The sequence below is a fragment of the Aotus nancymaae genome, unplaced genomic scaffold, assembly GCF_030222135.1.
Source record: "Aotus nancymaae isolate 86718 unplaced genomic scaffold, 86718_ANA_hifiasm-v0.15.2.pri h1tg000057l, whole genome shotgun sequence".
In the NCBI taxonomy this organism is placed as follows: Eukaryota; Metazoa; Chordata; class Mammalia; order Primates; family Aotidae; genus Aotus; species Aotus nancymaae.
In genome coordinates this window covers 39,275,829-39,298,984 of record NW_026988471.1, presented here as the reverse complement: position 1 = coordinate 39,298,984, position 23,156 = coordinate 39,275,829, and the positions used below count along the sequence as shown (strand labels likewise).

At 34.9% G+C, this 23,156-nt stretch overlaps 1 protein-coding gene across 14 annotated transcripts in view; it reads left to right on the top strand.

Moving 5' to 3' along the window:
- Window positions 1-23,156, top strand: part of SLC8A1 (solute carrier family 8 member A1) — a 388,523-nt gene that overhangs the window by 1,149 nt on the left and 364,218 nt on the right. The gene's annotated exons all lie outside the window — the stretch shown is intronic.

The following is a 23,156-nucleotide window of genomic DNA, read 5'->3' as shown; positions in this document are numbered from 1 at the left end:
AGATTGAATTTAAAAAAATTATACAAGATAATGGAATTTAAACTCAAGATTTATTTTGCTGACAATAATGTGTCGATAATTCAAATAAGATTTGGACCAATTCTTTACCTAGCTAAGTTTTCAATCTAGAGTATGAGTGGGAAAAATAAAAGAGTGAAATGAAGAAATATGGAATGTGTTATTCCTTCTCTGATGAGAAATGTGACATGGCAAATTATTAAAAAGCAAGTATAAGAAAATAAAAATAGTTTGTAATACTGACCAAGGAGATGTTCTCTGGATAAATTAGGTGTCTGGGAAAGGCAATTCATTCAACAGATACAGATGAAATGACTAGTTTCGTGTTGGTTTCTTTCAAGCTGTGAATGTCCCATAACACTAAAAAGGTGGCAGAGAGAGAGGAAATGTGTTTTTATTTCAATAATGCACTATAATCATTAAAATAATTATACTAAAAGATAGATTGTTTTCATCAAATTGTTCTTTTATATGTCGATTTACACTGACAGCACATTAAAATAACACATTTGTAGATTTTGAGACTAGGCTATTTTACTTTACTTAAAAATACTAATGTTCTGTATTTGTGAGAGAGTTAGAGAGAAAAAGAGAGAGCGAATAAACTATGCCTTGCTTTTTTAAACTAACAGAGACAAGCTGTCATAACTTTTGCTAAAGTGGAACAGGCCTGCAAAAAGATGGTTTTAAAATACTTAATTAAACGCTACATACCAGCCGGCTTCTCAAAAGGAACAGCACAGCAGTAGTCTTTGCAATTTTCAGTATGTAAAAGGTTCACATAAATGATGCCACTAGTGTTTGTGAACAGATGCACTGCATATATGACATCAGCTACTGTGTTCTCCTTTGCCTACTGCCAAGTATATTTCAAGTGTGCACTCCTCATGAGAAATGTCTGCTCCTGTTTTTTCTTTTGCAAACTAATTCAAAAAGCATAACATAAGTGATAGAGAATGACTTACTGCTATTTTTTTGTATATACTATGTCAAGATTTATGGAAGAAAATTCATGACAGTCAAGCTACTTGTCCTTTTGACTCATGGCTCCTTAAGCATTTAGTGATGACTATACACGTAGAAAATCTTAAAGAGATCATATTTTGAGAGGAAAATTGAAGGTGTTGGCAGTCTTAGGTAAGAAAAATGGCTTTTAATGACCTGTGTTAGAGTCAGCTGAGGTATGAAGCAAATTCATGGTTGCAAAGTATGATGAAAAAATTCGGAATGGTTCCAAATAGCCTAAAGCACAGGTTAGCGGCTTCTGTCTACAGGACAGGACCCGTCTGGCTAGCTGTGGGCCTGGTCTGTGCTGTGACAATGATAGGAAAAGCAAGCACTTTTTAGAGGATTCGATGGGGAACAGTATTTCTGAATGTTGGAAGAGAGTTTGTATGAAAGTAAGAGTAGGGATTTATTCTTCCAGAAGCCTGGAAAATTTTGGCCCATAGAAAAGGTCATTTTGTTTCAAGGGAAAATATACTATTGGCTATTCTTGAAAAAAAAAAAAAAACAACCCAAATCCCCTTACTTAGATGACTCTCAGATGACTACAAACTGTGAGACATTGACTGGTTGGTCCCTGACAGAATAGTAAAAAATTTTAAGAATGTTAAAAAATGACACAAAAGGCCTGAGACTAGGCAAAGGTGCTGGTAAGGAATTTGAAGGCCAGAAACGCTATAGGATGTCTCCAAGTTCAGTCGTTGGAAGGTGAAGGTCCCCTGGGATCCAGTTCACCTGGTATTCTGATCAGACATGATCTGCCCACGAAGAACTTCTTTCAATTTTTATCTTAACATTACATGACATTTTCAAGTCTTGTGGCAAGGTGTTGGAAGAAAATTGTATGCCAGAAAATTTTTGATGGTAGTTTTAAGGTTTGTGAAGTAATAAAATGGAAACAAATTCAAGAGATACTTAGTGCTGTTGAGGAGAAAAGAGCCTTTCTTATCCCATTGATTTCTTTCCCTGATATGAGCCATGGTTATCAACTCTGACTGCACATGAAATCACTTAGGGTAGGCAATGCCCACATTGCACCTGTAAGGAATTAAATATGTTAGTGGGGTCCAGACAAGGGTAATTTAAGTCCATTCCATGGCATTCTAATGTGCAACCAAGATTAAGAAATATTTCTTTTATGCAATTAAAAAAAAAGTGGTAACCAGTCTAATTTATTTCAAAAGAGGAGTCAACAAAACCACAGCTGAAGATTAGAAAAAAAATGTACTTTTATCCAGAAGGATAATTTCCTTGTAGGTTTTATTGATATAACCTTTGCTAACAGAGAATCCATATTTTAAAAGTTTCAGCATATTTAAAAAGAAGTTTTCTCTGTAATAAAGGATTGATTTGTATCTACTTGATATCTATCATACTCCTTAGCCTGAATCCTGTCTGAATGCCACCCACAATTACTGAAAGCTATAAAATATGTATATGTGACATTATGGTTCTTAACTACAGATACCAAATGAAATATTATATTGTTTTAGAAAATCATCAAACAGACATCTTGAAAGGGCATGTTAATTTTGGATAGCAACAATTTTCTAAAAAATGGGCAAATTTATTCTACAAAAGGAAAATCATGCTATCTTTGCCTTTTACCTTTCTAGGAAGTACCAAGAACTTACTAAACTTTTAAAAATGAAATCATACCTTAATAGAAGTGATGAGGACCAGGAAATGTCTTAAATCAATTTCTGAACCAGGCATGTTTTAGGTGAATGAGAAAGAAGACTCCACTGAATATTTATTCTGAGCAATGTATTAGATGCCAATTAATAATAATATACAATAATTATCTCTAGTTCCTTAATCTGCCCAGCAGCTTGCCTTCTGAGAGACAAAGTGCAATTATATATGAAATGATTCTAAGAACTATTGCCAATTGCAAGCTATTGTTGAATTAAATGCAAAGAGACACAATTCTAACAAACTCTGTTTAAATCTTTACTATTTTTATTGCTTCACGTATATAGATAAAATACATTCTCTGAAATAAAAAGTCTTTTGGATGTTGCAGTTAAAATCTTGAATTCCAGATTCAGACAAATCCACGTTCAAATCCCAACTTTGCTACATTCTGCCATGCTGGACAAGTCACCTAAAAACTGTGTTGATAGGTATACAGCTTTTACTGGTTTCCAAGCACACTTTTAAGCAAGTTACAGGTAATAATTTATTAATTCTGACAAGTAACCCTATGGGATAGTCACCCATTTTACAGATGGAAAACTGACACACAGAGAAGTTTAATAATATGCCCAAGGTCACACAACTAGAAAAAAAGGAAGTAGGATTTGAAGCCTGTGTTTGACCTCTGTGCTACACTGTTCCATAGTCAGTTCTTTGCCTTTTAAAAATGAAAACAAATAATAAAATCAATGTGTGAAAGATACACAGTATAGTTATGGCAAGAAATAAGAGTAAAATAATATTATTTTCAGATTACTGTCCATGTAGTTTAATAAATAATCATTTGAAAAAGTTTTTCTGAATACCAACTCTGTAAAAAATAACATTGAACACTCTTTACAAACTAAAGTTTCCAAAGTGTTGAGTAGACATCTTTCGAGTATCAAAGTTAAATTACCATTTTGTGACTGTATTCAATCCTTGTAGTCTCTCGGCCTATCATATTAATCATGTTTCAATCAATGTATGTTGAAATGTTAAACACCCTTTCCTTCACTCTTCAACATTATGTAAACAAAGATGATTCGAAAATGTGTTAAAAATCATTTAAATGCAAGTTAGTATTATATTGAGTGACCTATCTCCCATACATGCTAAATTCCATTTAATTTTCAATTCATAATCTAAAATAAAGAATAAGAAATGCACTTGACAATTAACTTACATTTGCTTATGAGCATACGACCTTTGGAAATTCAACATACAATTTTTACCAGTTTTGTGAGTTGTGCATTTAGCTTTGTAAAAGTTATAAAGAAATAATTTTACAGATAAAGTGTAGGGAAATTGGTCAGTTGTACTTTTGTAAAAGGGAATGAAATGAAAGCTTGCCTCTATTTTCCTCACTTTCTGTTAGACATGTGCAGAGGAATAGAGGTCGCATCCACCTTCTAACACTGTTTTCACTCTACATACATTTAAAAACACTTATTATATCATTTTCCCAGAGATGATTTTGTTATCATTAATATTTAAATATTATGTTGCTTAAAAAGATAAATATCCACTGCCCTACTACAGGCAGGGGAAAGGAAAGACAACTTATAAGATGAGAGATTTAAACACAAAATGGAATTCCTTCAAGTCCCATAATCTATAGACCCTGATAGATTGTATTATTTTAAATTATCAATAATATCAACAATAAACTATAGTAATTTATAAAATTATACCTTTCTGAGCAATGTAAAGAATTGGAAGACAAAACAAGGACACAATATGCTAAAAACCAAATCCCAAAGTTTCATTATAAAGAAACTAAATTTACATAACATTTACGAATTTAACTTATGTTCAATACATGTGTCCCTAAGCCAAGGTAAAGGCCCATGCCCTTTTGGGGAACACAGACTAAACAGATAACCATTATAAAGATTATATGCCCCCAAAACTTGTTTTTTCTTCTCGATAATCCATTTGGGTTACCATGCCCAAATCCAGTAACTTGGGCATGGTAACCCAAATGGATTATCGAGAAGAAATTAATTTTATCTGTTTTTCAAAGGAAGATACAATAAATACTCATTAAATAGGTTGAGAAACAGACCTCCAAAAGTTCACCAAGGTTGTAACCTTCCTAATCACAATTTCAAAATGTAATCTGAAAAAGAACTGTTCTTTCATCTCTTTGGTGAAGCAAAGCTTTCCATGGTCAAAAAAAATGGATCTATGAAATATTGCATAAAATATATCTCCATCTCAGGTATCAGAGGGCACACTAACACACGATTAGCTCTGAGAAATTCTGCAGAAGGTAATGTGAGCACAACCTTGCTATCCTCAATGATGGTTTAGAATCCAGACAAAGAGTAGCTGATTCCATGTGCTCCCTAACCTCTCAGTACTGAAATAAGGCTAACTCAAGATTAGCCATTTCTCTAAGAGAATTAATTTGACGTGGACCTATGGTTTTAACATTAAGACAAGTGATTTAATGGGTCTACATGTGAAAAAGGGTAGGATGCCTAACTTATGGAATGCCTATTTAAGCTCCATTGACATCGTTAACACCCGACACTCCAAATATGTATGTGTAGTGATTCTGAAGGTATAGAAAAGTCTTTGGAATATTGTCATTGTTGTTGTTAGAGGTGATAATAGCACAAATAAACTGCTCTCCTTTGACTTAGATTCAGCCTACTATAGAAGATGTGTGTGTGCATTTGTAGGTGTGTATGTATGCACACGTTTATTGTGTTTTCAGAGCACCTAGAATTGAGCTCTATGAGTGTTTCACACCAATGTGATTTTTTTTTTTTTTACTTTTTTCTGTTTTTGTAATTAAAAAAAACTTTGTGTGTACATAGCATATATAATTATGGGATACATGAGGTGTTTTGATACAGGCATGCAATGTGAAATAAGCACATCATGGAGAATGGGATATCTGTCCCCTCAAGCATTTACTGTTTGAGTTATAAGCAATCCAATTAAACTCTTTAAATTATTTTAAAATGCACAATTAACTTGTTATTCACTACAGACACCCTGTTGTGCTACTAAATAGTAGGCCTTATTCATTCTTTCTAACTATTTTTGTACCCATTAGCCTTCCCCACATCCCCCCACTACCCTTCCCACCCTCCGGTAACCACCCCTCTATTCTCTTTGTCCATAAGTTCAATTCTTTTGATGTTTAGAAACATCAAAACTGAATAGTACACAATTATGTATATGTACCACATTTTCTTTATCCATTCATCTGTTGATGGATGCTTAGGGTGCTTCCAAATCTTAGGTATTATAAACTATCATAACAAACATAGGAGTACAGATATCACTTCCATATATTGATTTCCTTTTTTTGCGGCGTATGTACCCGTCAGTGGAATTGCTGGATCATATGTTACTCAAATCTTAGTTTTTTGAGGAACCTCCAAACTATTCTCCATAGTGGTTGTACTAATTTACATTCCCACTAACAGCGTACAAGCATTTCCTTTTTACCACCAGCATTTGTTATTGCCTGTCTGTTGTATGTAAGCCATTTTACCTGGGGTGAGATATCTCATTGTAGTTTTGAGTTTCATTTCTCTGATGAGCAATGGTGTTGAGCACCTTTTTATATGCCTGTTTACCACTTGTATGTCTTCTTTTGAGAAATGTCTATTCAAATCTGCTGCCCATTTAAAAAAATCAGACTATTAGTATTAATCTCATAGAGTTGTTTGAGCTCCTTATATATTCTGGTTATTAATCCCTTGTCAATAGGTAATTTGCCAATATTTTCTCCCATTTTGTGGATTGCCTCTTTGTTGATTGTATTATTTGCTGTACAGAAGCTTTTTAATTGATGTGATCCCATTTGTCCATTTTTGCTTTGGTTGCCGGTGCTTGTGGGGTACTGCTCAAGAAATCTTCACTCAGACCAATGTGCTGAAGATTTTCTTCAATGTTTTCTTGTAGTAGTTTCATGGTTTGAGGTCTTAGATTTAAGTCTCTAATCCATTTTGATTTGATTTTTGTATATATCGTGAGTCAGGAGTTCCGTTTCATTCTTATGCATATGGATATTCAGTTTTCCTAAGGCTATTTACTGAAGAGACTTTTTTCCAGTGTATGTTCTTGGCAACTTTGTCAAAAATGAGTTCGCTATAGGTGTGTGGATTTGTTTCTGGGTTCTCTCTTCTGTTCCATTAGTCCATGTATCTGGTTTTATGCAAGTATTCTGCTGTTTTATTTACTCTAGCTCTACAGTATAATTTGAAGTCAGATAATGTGATTCTTCCAGTTTTGTTCTTTTGCTTAGCATACCTTCAGCTATGCTGGGTCTTTTGTAGTTCCACATACATTTTAGGACTGTTTTTTTTCTATATCTGTGAAGAATGTTATCAGTATTTTCATAGGAATTACATTGATTCTGTAGATTGGGTAGTACACATATTTTAACAACATTGATTCTTTCAATTCATGAATATGAGCTATTTTCCATCTTTTTGTTTTTCTCTTTAATTTCTTTTATCAATGTTTTATAGTTTTCATTATAGTAATCTTTTCACTTATTTGGCTAAGTTAATTCCTAGGTATTTAATTTTATGCATGGTTAATGTAAATGGGATTATATTTCTTTTTTATATTGTTGACTGTTGGTATATGGAAATGCCAGTGAATTTTGTGTGTTGATTTTGTATCTTGCAACTTTACTGCATTTGTTTACCAGTTTAATATCTTTTCTATGGAATCTTTTAGTTTTTCCAAATATCAGATTGTATTATCTGCAAACAAGGGAAATTTGATTTCTTCCTTTCCAATTTGGATGCCCTTTATATCTTTTTACTCTTGTTCGATTGCTCTAGATAGGTCTTCTAGCACTACGTTGAATAAAAAGTACACCAATGTAATTGTGTGACTATCACACTATATACCACGTTCATTGAGTAGCTGGAGACGTGGTTCTAAAGAACTTAGAGTACACAAAAACAGACCATTGCAAAGCAGTTTGATGAGAACTATGAGATAGAGTTAATGTCACAGACTAGATAGGTGGGTTGAGAGAGCAGCACAGGCAAAGTCTAGAGAAAAAGGAAAATCAAGACAACTTACGGACAGGAAACTAGAAATGGTTTATTATTACAAAAGGTACTTTGCTGTTTTTTATTGAGGTATATTACACCTACAAAAACGTGATTATGCAGCTCAAGGAATTTTCATAAATGAAATTGACCCATATACCCGTCAAATAGATAAAGAAACAGAATCATCCTCAGCACTTCAAAAGGCCTCCTTATTCCACTTTCCAGATCATTTTCCTCTTAAAAATAACCACTAGCCTAATCTCTATCAGGGTTTTGCTATTGCCCGAGTTTTTAGGTATGAGATAGGAATAAGACTGAAGAGGTGATGGTGAGAATCCTGTATACTGCTAATAAGTTGGAACTTTGTTCTGAAATCAGTGGCTGGAGAGTAGGAGGTAAGGGTTCTAACCAGGAATGCGATTGGATCTGTGACCTTTTCCTTATATTGCATATTCACTGCTATTTCCTGACCCAAAGTATATAATTAATGTTTGATGAATAATTAAGTGAATAAATGAGTATTCTTTACTTACTCCAAGTAATGTGTTCATTATTCAAAAATCACATGAAAGTATTTGAATGCTCTAATAAATCTTCACAACTGCGCTAAATAAAAAATATTTTTAAAATGCAATTATATTCTTTTTGTAAGAACCCATGAAATAAAGTTAGTTCTTATCACCTAGTAATTACCTAATAAATATTAGTTATTATTAGTCACTCAACAAGCATTTATTACACATCTACTATATTTCAAGCACTATAGTTTGGTGTATAAAATAATGACTAAGACACAGTCCTTACCCTCAAAGAATTTACTAATGAAATTTGAGAATCTAAAGAAGAGAAAATTACAGAGGTTGAAAACTAGACAATAGTCCATAAACCTGGGAGGGAAGATGTAAATCAGGCTAAATGGTTGTGCTTTCTTCAGGGGGTTAGATGAATGGCATGATGAAAGAGGAGCTAAATTGGGAAAAGAAACCATGTGGCAATGAGTAAAAATGTTTCTAAAGGAAGTTTTATAATGAATGTAAGTTCAATAATGTTAGATCCATTTCTAGGATTGTATTCACTTTTTTTGCTTTTCTATATATATTTGTTGGCCTAGAAAGGACCATATTAATTGGAGGATTGATATGGATGCTGGGCAAAGGGAGATTTAAGTTATTCTGAGAATGATATTAAGATGTCTAGAGATAATGAAAACAGTCTTTGATGCTTCATGGTAAAATCTTGATTTAGTGTGAAGAGTAAAGCAGAGTAGAAAGATAGAAGGAAAAGTTCCTTTGACACTTTGATCCCCTGGTTATAAAATAATCTGAAACCTGGGCCACTCTTTGCATCTAAAGGGGGATGGCATATTCTTATTGTAAAGCTTTTGTCAGGTCCCACCTGAGTGGTAGATAAGATAAGGCCTGGGATTGAGATCCCTACTAGGTGTGTGAGAGGCAACTCCCAAAAGCACAAGATGAAGCACAAACCAAAATAGGTGTCCATCCACACACTGAAGTACGTGAACGAAACATTTGTCTTCCTTAGTATATTTCCCTATTTGACCAGGAGGGTGTACTGGGTGATTTCTAGAAAGCTCTCTGCTTCTAAGTTACTGATTTAGTTACAGGTCCATTTTTCAAAGTAAAGGTAGATTGCATCCATATTCATCAAAAGAAGCATATGGGTCAAAAGAGAGTGCTTGTGAATCAAAATATGTAGAAATAAGGGAGATAAATGAAACTTGTCAATATTGTTTAAAATAGTATTCTAAAGTGAGCATATATGTGCAATTATTTCTTAATTATTTTGCTAATTTACATGAAGAAGTGAAAATAGGAGAAGTGTTATACAAAGAGTACATACATACATCTTAATGAAGATTCCAGAGTATTAATGTCACTGGAGTTAGAGATCTAACTCAAGCAATACAGAAACCAAATACAAAGTAACGAAGGATAAGGACATAGAGAAGTGTAGAGAAAAGAAAGCATGTTTAGATAAGGTGGTCACAGGAAATAAAATTTGAGCAGAAAAATAAATGAAGTAAGGAAACAAGCCATGTGAATAACTGGGGAGATTTCCAGACAGAGAAAAATGCAGCAAAGGAAAGGCCTGGAAGTAGGAACATACTTGATATGTTTTAAAGACAGTAAGCAGCCCAGTGAGAACAGGTAAGAGAGCTTTTAAGACATTACATCAGAGACATAGCCAGCAGCTAATTCATTAGGTGAATGAAGCCACTGGAGGATTATGAGCTGATAAATAAATGATCTAATTTGCATTTGCAAAAGTTCTTCCTGGCTGCGGTAGGCAGGATAGACTCTAGAAAGGGAAAAGCAAAAAAAAAAAAAAAAAAAAAAAAAAAAAAAAGTAAAAAAGTCAGATGATAATAAATACCTTACCTACCTTATATAGGTTCAATGTCTATATAACTGATTATCAGAGCAAAGATATTTTTGAGAGTGGAAAGAGGGAGCTATTAATAATAATACTGGATCAACATCAGTGAACTGAGAATGTCCCAAGAAAATGGAAACATATGTTTTCCCTTAATTAAAAGGTTCTTTTCAAGAATAAATGATTACTTAGTTCAAATAAAGGCTGCAAAAATTAATAGTTCCATTTTTTCACCAAATACTAGATTTATAAGACATTAATGGACCCCAGGATAAAAATAACGATGAATGAATAAACTAGCAACTACCGGGTTAAACTCAGAAAAATTTATTCTGGAAGAATTTGTTCCAGAGGAATTCTTGGGGCTTTTAATAAGTTAATTTGTATTGGGAACATTGCAGGCACTGGTTTTAGTAATGTAGTGTTTCTCAAGGTCATTTGTTCATGGGTTTCATTGTTTTAAGAAACGAGTTAATATCTCGTGACTCCAGCCTTCTGTGGAACTCAATACGAGACAGGTATGGTCCATAGATAGAGTGGAAAGGGTGATGAACACGATTCAAAGATCTGACCTAGAAATTTTAGTTAGATTGCTGGGTAGATAACTCAGAAGTATGAGGTACTCCAACTCCTGTTTTGTTTTTTTTTTTAAATAGTTGACCAACAAAGGTTGTATATATTTAAGGTGTACAACATGATGATTTGATACACATGTACACAAACCGCAGTCCAGAAATGACACACTAATGTAGCTGCTAGCAAAATCCCAAGGTTGTTCTGACCTCAGAATAGAAAGAAGCCTTTTCCCACTTTCTATAAAACATCTGATATTTGCTCTGTGCTTGTGGCTCCGTGGATTTCAGTTTATGCCTGGGAATATTTTAAATAAAGGTTTTTTGTTTCACTGTCCTCCTCCAGCAAGGACTTGGGATGAGAGTCAAAGACTGTGATCCAGAAAAACAGATTCTGACTCAGTCGTTGACACAGAAACCAGAAACATGTATGGCAAATTGAAGTATGAATGCTAGAAGTTGAGCTTGGCAATGTCAGGAGTACTGAGCTGGTCCAATAACCAACCAGAAGATTGTCCTACGTCCTGGGATGAATGCTGTTGCCTGCACCGGAATCCTCCCATAAACTCTGATGAGGATTGTGTAGGCAGACAGCCTCCAGGACACTTGAGAACTGTCACCAGTTCACAGATCCTGGCTTACAAATGACTGATAAATTTTTAAAAGCTCCTTGAAGAATATCTCTCAAATTCTCTTGCTCTACCTAGTATTTCCTTGGGGAACAACTGTCCTTTTGCTCCTGGTAACAATGGGAGCTAGCACAAAAGCAATTCCTATGTACCAGACACTTTTCTCAGTGCTTTTACATATATTAACTGACTAAAGTCGAACAATAACCTTATGAGCTGGATCCTATTATCATCCCCATTTTTAGATGAGGAAAATGAGACAGAGAGAGGCTAAAGAAATTTGTCCAAGGTCACACAGCTAACCCACAGTGGAGCTGGAAAATTCTGACTCCAAAGTCAATGTTACCATCGACTCCACTGTGGGCAAATGCAGCACAGAGATGAACTGAGAAAGGTATCTTCCTTTTGTGCAATACCTGTAGTTCCAGTCCTTAGGATTATGTATAGCATGATTCTTCTGCCATCTGACACCCTGTGAAGTCTCTGCAGATCAACAGTTATTCATGTTTCTCTCAAATTTTCTCTGTGGCTCCAGTTTCTTTAGTCTATCCTCTTATCACGTAAGTGAATTCTGGCTTATATTAGTGCCTGAAGATTTTTCTTCAAATGTGCTCTTGTTTCTATTTTATTATTTATTTAGTTTGTGTGTTGAGTGAGTTGACAGCCACAATTCAGCCAAGAAATACTTTTTTGGTAATTCTGAGAGCTCAGGTGCAGGATCTTCAACTCCACCTCTATTAAACTTTCTCTATTACAATTTTTATGGATTGTAAATGTCATCCAGCCTGTTTTCAATCTACAACTTTGATATCTATTGCAAATGTAGTGAAAATGGCTTTTATATCTTCATCCAATAGTTTGACAAAGTATTTAGATAAAATCAAGGACAGGGTTTTGCAGCATATCACTCACTCACTATTCATCTAGAATTGGCAATCTTTGAGCACAGTTGTTAGTAAGGATTACGCTAAATTGAATTATTGTTCAGTCCATATTTCTCCATTTGGCCTTAAGTAATTTTATGTGGTTATGTTAAAAATTCTCGTGAAGGTCAGAAATCAACAGTATTTATCTGTTTGACAGGTTTTAGATCCCTAAAGCTTATGAAGTTAGAATGACTTGAATTTGAACATTGAAACTATACTTGCAATCTTGTGGTTCCTGTTCCAACATCAAGAGTCCCTTAAAGACTACTGATGGGTTCATTGCCTGTTTTTAAAAGGTTTCACACATTGGCATGTAATTTCCTTTTGTAAAACGTCTAAACAAATTTAGAGCAGACAGTTACTTTTTTTACCATCATTTTTATCTGTTACTTTAGTTTCACTTTATTAATGTTTACTGTTCACTCTCCAACCCATATATGCAACTGTGTATTCAATCCATTTCTGCAGAGCCTAAAGACTAAAATTTAACGTGTTGAGATTTAAACTGATCATCTTTACTATCGATGTGACTGATCTTTCTGGTTTATCTAACTCTTTGACCAACTGTAAACTAAAAATCAGCTTAGATCCCCTTCTTTTACATAAGTGTCCAAAGCACATCATATCAGTCCCCAAATCTGATAGTTCATACCTCCTGAATGTCTCTCATATCCATTACCATCTGCCCTTATATTACATAAATTACAATAGGACGCTAAGAGATGCCCTGCCTCCACCCTGGCCACACCCTACTATTCTCCACATTGTTGCCAAAGCGATTTGCTAGAACACAGTTTTTATCAAGCATGCTCGCATGTAAAAACCTTTCAATAAATCCCTATAACTCTCAGGACAAAATTCAAATTCATTAGCTTTATATCAAAGACCCTTGAAATCGTAGTCCTGCTGATTATTGTCAATTGCCAGTAGCCCTGTTTGTCTCTCACTGTCTTCCCATAAGCACTCTTTGTCCCAGTGATATCAAACTACTTATGATTCACTGAACTAGTCAGAGTGGCTCAGATCTCCATTTCCTGACATGTTGAATACCTTCTTTCTTGAGTGCTTTTTTTTCCCTCCTTTTTCACTTAAGGAACCCTCAATAGCGCTTTAAAGAACCATTCTTTCTGTGAGGTGCCACTCTCCATTACCCAATACTGATTTACAGTCTCCCTTTCTGCTCCCACTGCCCGCTGTGATATCTCTGTAATGGTACTTAGTATCGTCAACATGTACCTTTCTATTTCTTCATTAGACTCTAAGTTCCTTGAGGGTGTATATCAATCTTACCCATCTTGATATACTCAGGACTTGAGACAGTGTCTGACATACCGTGGGTATGCTTGATAAATGTTTATTGAATAACAAAGCTAATAAGTCAAAGTAATTCTCATTGGATGAGAAACTAGAAGAAAATAGATGCTTAGAAGTTAATTTTTTCTTTTGTATTTTACAGGCCCCAAGCAGGAAGTCTTTCTCTTCTTTATTTAACTCCATATTGTTAAACTAATTTTAATAATCCTATTTTTTCTTTACATTCTAAAGTCCACCTGACTAAATTCTAAACAGATTTTTAAACATTACTCATGCACATCTTGAAGGATATGTAGGCTGTGGCTGACTAACTACAAAATGTGCAGTCTATTTATTGTAAGACTATCTGAACTCATCAATCTCAAAAACTGTCAATTTTATCATGCTCAAAATGAGGAGACATTCACAGAAGAGAAAGTAATTGGAATCTTTCTCTTTTAATTGAATACCCTGTTTGTAATGATTTCATCTTCTAATATGCACAAATATCCTTAGAATAACTTTTTAAAAGTCAAGCTCTGGTTTATCTGGTTATCAAGGGCAAAATCCACACATGTGCACTGAGAAGCTTGAATTAGCATTTTTAGCAACATTATTCAGATCTGATCCAACTGTTTGAAATACTTGCCATACAGCAGTATTATCTTTTCATATAGTTCTGAAATCCTTTTGAATAATATTTTACAAATGAATTTTAATCAGATAACATCAGGCACTGCTTGCTTCCTCCACCCATTTGGATCTGGAAACCTGTCCCAGTTTTCCAGTGTGCACGGGCAGACATGCCAAGTAAATCTAGCCGAGTAATCTATTTATTTAGAGCAGTGTGAGCATCCCAGAGGCATCAGAGTTATATGCTCAGATGGCATCTAAAGTTTGATTTGGGCTTCGTATTCTTGTATTTAATGAGTGGGCACCACAGAACTGCTGAAAACAGTTTTCCCAAGAACACTTTAAGTGTAGTCCCTGAATGAGGCTGTTTTATTTATCTAAATAGATTAGACAAATAGATAGATGATTGATAGATAGATAAACTTTTTGTCACCAGAATGTTACACAATTTCTGGCATCTAACATCCGAATCATTGATAGTTCTTTATGACAAAGCCTAATCCTATCAATAAACAAGGTAATTCTTTAAATGGGGATCAATTTCATCGCCTGGAGACTACAAGGAAAACTACTGTACTCAAAATCCTGAGTCCTGGCTACAAATTCCAATCCTGTCATAAGACATATAAATTAAGTCATTGACCTTCTCCATACCTCTGTTTTCCTGTGGAATGAGGAGTTTCAACTTTATAACCACTGGAATGCTTCTTATTATAAAGTTCACTATATGACGGTTGTGTGAGATAATAGATTGTTAGACTTTGTAACAAGGTTCTCATTGTTCATGTTGATTTTTAACTCACCAACAGATACATCTGTGACTTGCTCCTACACACATTTTGTTCTCTGGTATTGCGTATCAATTTTACTTAAATTATCCTAGTCATTCTCATCTGATTAAAACATAAGGAGGCATACTTGGAGAAGAAAAGAACACTCTAACAGTTTGTCCTGAACTTGGATCCTTCACTTTCCTCCTCCATTTTTAATATGGATACACTTTCCTCATAAAACACTTTTGCTTTCAGGCATAGAAAGATTAGTAAGAACAATAATTAGCATGACTCCATTTTTTGACCTACTACATTGTAAGCAGAATAGCCAGAATTTAAATGTATCTTCCTGACACTAAAATCTACTCATTATAATCATCATTCATAATAATTTTTGTTATCATGAGCATAAGAAATCATGCATCAACTGAGATATCTTTTAAAATTTATTTACCTGTAAGGCTTATGTTAAAAGTATACAGACTACAAAGTTGGCAAACCTTGTACCAAAGCTCACCTCCCACAGTATGATTTTTTGGGTTCCAAACCTCACCTCCCAGAAGCATGATTTTTTACTTTAATTTTAGCTTCAGTTTCTTCATTTGTAAATGTGCTATAATAATAAAAATATCACTGGGTTTAGGGGTTAAGGGGCAAACAAGAGAGTAGGTGAGAAAGCACATAAACATGACACATGACAAAGTGTTATCCCTCAGTTCCTTAGAAATATAACTAAGATCATCCAACAGGTAGAAGCACTTGCTTCAAATGCCAGCTCTGCCAATAGCCGACACAAATTGCATCCATTAATGAATGATGTAAATATTTCTGAACATCAGCAAAAGAAAAAATGGAACAAAGTAATCTCTAGATTCCATTTGGTTTTAAATCTCTATCATTTATTTAATTTCAAAAGCAATCTCTTGTGTTTGTGTTTCCTCTTTAGAAGCCAGAGTTTATTTTTAATGGTTCCACTAATAAGGGGTTTTCTTAAAAGCTATTGGATGGAGGACAAAAGTTGTCCAGGTAGCTAAAAGAAATTACAAGTGTGAAAGGGGAGTCACCACATGGAAGTGGGACAACCAGACCTGTCAGGTTTTTTATTAGTAGTAGTAGTATTAAAATGTAGGCCAAATGATGATATATTTTATTGTGGTGATTGCAGAGTCCTATAAAGGGGAGAAAGCACACACTTTCAGGTACATTAGGAAAAAAAAGTTTCTCCAAGCTGCATTAATATTTGAAGACGGAAATGATGTCAAGTATAGAAGAATGAAAGAAGAAAAGGAAGGAAGGAGGGATGGAAGGAAGAAAGGAAGGAAGGAATGAATGTTGGGGAGAGAATGTGAAAGAGGAAGGAGGAAAACCCATTACAAAGATGGAACATAGCTACTAACTGGTTGTCCATAGATAGAGATGGTGGTGCATGCCTGTAGTCCCAGCTGCTCGGGAGGCTGAGGCAGGAGACTTGCTTAAAGCTGGGAGGCAGAGGTTTCAGTGAGTCGAGATCACGCCACTGCACTCCAGTCTGGGCAACAGAGCAAGACTCTGTCTCGGAAAAAAAAATTAAAAAAAATTAAAAAAAAAAAAAATATATATATATATATATGAGGAAAGATTGCCAGATTAGGCTTGGTTTCCCAACTCTCAAGTTTTGTGAGCTTTGTAAATTTATTTACATTTTCTGAACCTAAGCTGCTTTTACTAAAAAATAAGAGCTTGAATTAGATGACTTCTTAAGGCTTTCACAACTGTTTAAATTTTAGGTGTAGGAGAGAAACAAGTCATGTTTTGAAATATTGTCCTTTTTATATGTAGAGAGAGCCACTGTAGCGTTGGTTTTAACATTCTTATGTTAAAGGAATGTAAATTCCATAGAAGGTACAGTGAATGGCAGGGTTTTTGAGATTTTAGAAAATATTGCTTGCCAATTCTTCATTATGCCTGTTTTATTCTGTATCTAAGTACAATGCATATGTTTCTCTATAATATAATCAGCGTCTTTTCCCATATGTTCCAGCTGGATTTCAGTCATTATAAAACTTTACCGTACTATATAATTATTGCTTCTTTTAACTAGTGTTATTAATATCTTGTATTCAATATATTTGTCAAGCTGACATTAAAAGTCTTTCATTTTGAGTTTTATTCTTGGACAACCCTGGTTATCCAAATAGATAGTTGTGAATCCACTACCTGCTCCTACCCATCCCCACAAATCATCTAAAAGCATTATTATATTATCAACTTTGCATCTTCAGCATATATATATATAATATTTTAAATGTATATAAGATTCATTTATTATCTAAAGGACACTCACTTTTGTTTCCTCAAAAGTTATTGAAATACTGGATTCTAATCAGTCTTGAATAAGTTAACATATTTACACTTATACAAAGAAACATAGTTTATGCATTCCATACATTAGTGGAAGATTTCAAAAGACAATTAAAGCATATGAAATTAGGACTAAATGATCTGAAAACTTTACAACAAAATTATTCTGTGCTTATTTAGTTTTGAAATACTAAAGTGTCTGTTTAAAATCCACATCAAAAATCAAAAGTTAAAACAGTAACAAGAGACTTATTTTGCCATGCCTTTTAATGAACCAGATACTTCAAAGTCAAGTACATTGTATCTGCCCTTATAAATACGTGATTGCATATTCCAAGTGATTGCTATTGTTTAGATGATGCACAGCTTCCTTGAAAATAAGTTAGATATCGACACAATTTCACTAGTTTCATGGTGGAAGAAAATCTTACATATGCTTAATGTCATTGAAATTGTCAGGAGTGTTTCTTGATAGGAGAGAGAAAAGATAGTTTTTGGTGTTTAACACAGATTTAATGACACAGTGTAAAGATGTTAGCAGTGTGTCATCAAGTGAAGGCAAGAGGACTCCCTCTCTTTATATCAGGATATAAAATCGGACTAATAAGTTTTTAATAAGGGGATGCTGTTTAGACTTGGGGGGATTTAGAAAAGTGTTTTATTGGCTGAAGTTTGGGGATTGTTCCTGTGGAAGAACTGTAGCAGCGAACCTTCTGATGCTTCCCATGCTCAGAGAGTAACCCCAGGGAAGGCAGTCAAGAAGCCATTTAATGGTTCTTGATGGAGCTGAAACCTCGAAAAGTTAAGTACTAAGTCTGTATCCACGAAGAGAATTGAGTGGGCCTGTTCTTTTATCTTCAGGCTTTGTGCTATCCTCTTCTCCAACTAAAGTGTTCTTATCCAAAGTGAAAGTGAATCTCTAGTCCTCCTCCAATAGTTTGTCACAGTCCTGTTACCCCAGCAGGGAAGAGCTGGGCTGCTATCTCTAGTGAGTAACACTGAATGTGAGAAAAGCGAGAGGAGACTTTTTGGTGGGTGAAAAGGCACAGACCATGACCACGAGAAGAAAAGTTCCTTTGTATTCCTTCTGCTTGTACCCTGCTTTGTGCGGAGTCTATTTTTGATACTGCACCTGGTCTATATGGCATGTTCACCTTAATACATACATCTGCACATAGGCTTTTTGGTTTACAGGGCTCATGTAATCCCATTGAAACCTGGCAAAATTTGAGGTTCATTATACCTTTGTTTTACAGATAGTGAAATGGAGCAGACAGACTTGCTTTTTAATTATGTTTCTGTTATGAATTGCCAGCAGTATGTCACCTTAGGCAGGTTTCTCTCGTTCTGTAAGCTTCAATGTCCTATCTGTAACACAGAAACTCAGACAGCCTCCTTGGGTTGATGCAACAGTTACATTAGAGAATGTTGGTAAAGTAGTTAATGCTGTTCTTTGGCAGAATAAGCACTCAATCAATGACAGTCTTTATCATTAGAGTATTACTGTTACTGTAGTTAGGATTATCTTGTGGGACTCTGACACAGATGTTCTACTTCCAAATTCAACATAATTTCCTCTTTCCCAGGGATGTAGTCTCACATAGCAGTGTAAGTCTCTCCCTCTGAAGATGGACATCTCAGTCACAGAGCATTTCATGTGCTCTCTTCACTCCTATTGAACTATTTCAATAAAGATATTAAGAGTTATAAGGCATAAACACGGTCCTGAAAAATCTCAGACAAGCAAAGAAATCAAGTTGTATATAATAGTAAATTGACACAAAGAAAGAACTCATGTGAATTTAAATAACCTTTGAAAGCCAAGACAATCTCAGGTGGGAAGAAAACAAAATAAGAATTAGGAGATTAGTGGCTTTTCCTACCCCTACCTCTTTGGTCAATTTACTGAAACACACAGAGTTGGTTTTGTTCAAAAGCACATTGTCATATGAAACTTCCCTTTTGACAGTTAAAAGGGAACATATTCATTTTCTCCACTTGCTGAATAGGCTTAAAATACACACACACACACACACACACACACACACACACACACACACACACGAAAGTGGGTAGCTTGGGAGTCATGTTTCACAAGAGTCTGCCTGCCCATCTATGAAATAAGACGGCAAAAATCAATCCTGAGAGAATACTAATGGGCCTGAATCTCCTAAATTCTGTGGCATGGCAATTCCCTGGCATGTATAGATTTTCCACCAGCTTCCTTGGTGAGCTAGCAGGTGAGGTGAGGAGGATTATACATTAAAAGCCTATACTTTTTTTCTTCAGTCTATTTTTTTCTATCTACAGAAGGTGTCCCCCTTGTGGTTACAGCAAAATCTGTACTGGCAGTTCATCTCGTGAAATTTCACACATGGACAAAGACCTTTTAGTGTTCTGTCTATCCACCTTTTAGTAGCTCTTGCTTCCAAAAGGGTAAACTTTTACTCAGATACTCAATTCTATCTGAAAGTTAATGCTAAACTCAAAGCCAGATATTCAGTCAGCTGGCTTTAAACTTTTTAACCCCACTTACGATTATTTTTAAAATTTCCTTTCCCTGTGGCTGGTAGTATTGTTTTTCCATGAAGTGGTAACAGAGGTTAAGATGGTACTATCTGTCCATTAACAGTTTACTTACTGGAGCATGAAAAAGTGATTAAGCATGTGTCTGTTTCAATGCCATGACTGACCATTAAGTTCTCTCAATTATGCAACCCAGCTTGGCCTTCTCAGCAGCAGTGAGAAAACCAGTCTGAGTCAGCAGGCTCCTCAATGGGCTTCTTTTACTCCTGTTCCCCTTTCTTGGAGTCAGAGTAAACACTAAAGCAGTGGGAGTAGACAGTTTTGGTTATTCTTAGGGAAGTATCTTGGTAGAGCTACTGTGTCTCTGTTGAGTAGGAATTAACTATTTTTTCCCCCTGACTACGGTGTCAGTATATCCAAATATCTTCTCCAAAACTATAGCATTAGTAAAGGTTTCATATGCTACTTTGATAAAATTGCTTTAACAGAAGCAGTTTTTAAAAAGGTGATTAAGAGCTCAGAGACAGTAATTTCATAAAGGAAATCCAATTAGACTCTGTCTTAATTGAAGCATTTTTAAAAAAGAGAGCGAGAGGTGAAATATTCCTCTCAATCATCTGTCTTCTGTAACATACAATTCTAGAATGCTTAAGGAAAAATGCGCATTAGAGATCAAAAGTGCTAAAATATCAAATATTAAGGAGAAAAATCTAAGTAATAGTAAATCAGCAGTTAAAGTATGGATTTCTACATCTTACCTATTTGACCTCACATGCTACCTCCTAGGGAAGGCCTAACAGTATGATTTTCACCACTGCTGACTTGGTAGTTGGGCATATTTCCTACACAAAATACATATTACAGACTGAATAATTGAAAGATGGACATTTAAACAATACTTGGTTGATGTATACCAACTTCTGCTCAAAAGGGATTTGAAGCAACTTTACTGAGGGCAGTATTACATAAAAACATATTAAGATACGACTAATAGGAAACCTCATTCACATGATGGTGTTAGACACTTTTCCCATTTTCTACCCATTCTTTCTAACTTGTACTCATTGATATATTATCTGCATGTTTTAAAAAATGTAACAGACAAATCAAATACAGAGTGTCATGTTTATAAAACACACACTAAGGAGTACAAAAATTATTTATGAGAAACAGAAATATATCTTATTGCCTAATGGCAGAATTGTGTTTCAGGATACATCATCTGATTAAACATTCAGATCCAGGGACATGCTGAAACACGTTCTACTGTGTCTGATACTCAGGCTGAAGCAGAAGATATCAGTACTCTCTTTCACAGCATATTATTTCTCTTGTATCATGAGTGTGTTTTTTTCAGCAGACATTCACCATGTATTAGTCTGTTCTCATGCTGCTAATAAAGACATATCAGAGACTGGATAATTTATAAAGAAGAGAGGCTTAGTTGACTCACAGTGCAGCATGACTAGGGAGGCCTCAGGAAACTTGCAATCATGGCAGAAGGCAAAGGGGAAGCAAGGCACCTTTTTCACAGGCAGCAGGAAGAAGTGCTGAGCAAAAGAGGAAAAGCCCCTTGTAAAACCATCAGCTTTCGTGAGAACTCACTCACTATCATGAGGACAGCATGGGGGTAACTGCATCCATGTTTCAGTTAACTCCTGCTGGCTTCTTCCCATGACATGTAGGGATTATGGGAACTACAATTCAAGATGATACTTGGATGGGGACACAGCCAAACCATATCCTCATTTTAATAAATTTGTTATTCATTCACTTAAAAATCTGTAGTGTAAATAATTTCGTTGTTTTGGATTACCAGATTTTAAAAAGGAGGTAGAGTAGACACTTATATGAATCAAAAGTAATGGTTAATTGGTTCATTATTATTGATATTTGTGAAGGGAAATAATTGATAAATATAACTGTACCTTAGCCAATTATTGTTCTAGTCATTTTTTCTGTGGCATTGGGAACAGATCAACTACTCCTTTTACCATCCCCTGCGATCTTAGGACAAACTACTGGTGAGTTAATATTGAATCTTGGGATTATAATGAACCTCACATAAAGCACAATTATCACTGTTCAAAGAATTCACTTGATCATCCAGAAAATACTGTGCTTACTTGGGATACCACATTCTAAAAGAGGTAATAAGATATAAATGACCAGAAAGGCAATAAATCTGGGAAGAACTTCAGTGAGAAATAGGTGAAGGAATCACGAATACTTAAATTCATTTGAGAAGACACAACAGCTTTCTTCCAGTATAGATAGGTCCAACACACGAAAGCTGAAGATGTGTTCAGAGGGTAACACCATAGCAGAGTTCAAGACAACAAGTAGTTTCTAATCATTTGAGAGGTACAACAAATGCTTGGGCTTCCTTGAAAAAAGTGAATGTCTTTAAGGTGATTAAAAGTTCTTAAAGAATTCCAGATAACTAATTTTCAGATGTGTTACTGAAGGAAATACTTTATTATAAAATAATTTGGACTATATAATCTTTAAGGGAACTTCCAACTTGAAAAAGTTAGAATACCTGACTAGTTATTAGGTAGCAAGTTATCAAAAGAAAATGGATGATTTGATAGATAAGCTCAGTGTCATATGTAACAGGTGATAGCAGATGCTTGTTGAATGAATTAAGGAGAATTATTCTTAAGGGGCCTAGAATATAAAGTCAGCAATCTCAGATGAGAAATAATAGCAGTTTGGCCAAGAAAAAATGTACCAAATCAAACTATGCCTATTGGATGCTCAATTATTATTTATTGTATTTGTTCATTAGTCGAGTACCTCATATGAGCTAGACAATACACTAGGTATAGCTACTTAGTGCAAGGCATTACGCTAGATACTGATAACACCAGAGGGGGGATTCTCTGCCCCAAGAACTTATACTGCAGTAACAGAGCTAGATATTAAACAGAAATTACAATTTTAACAGTTATGTGAGTGCTGTTTCAGGGGATATAGGGTATGTAATAAGGGACCCAACAGAGTCTCAGTAATCAAAGAGTTTCCTCCCGAAAGTGACATCTGAAGAGAATTGTGGAAGTGTGATGAGAAAATATCCAGCAAACGTTAGAGCATTTCTAGAATGAGCATGCCAGTTTTATGCTAACAAAGTGAAAATGAGCAAACAGAAAGCATGTGACACCATGTGAAGACACATTGAATATGTACATGTAATGTTAATGTTTGTAATAGTCACATGGAATATATACTATCTCATCATCATTTATAATCAACTTTCCAATGAAGAAGTGACCAAGCAAGATGCATGTGGCAGTGGTACCTGTCCAGCAGGTAAACAATTACATTTAGCAAA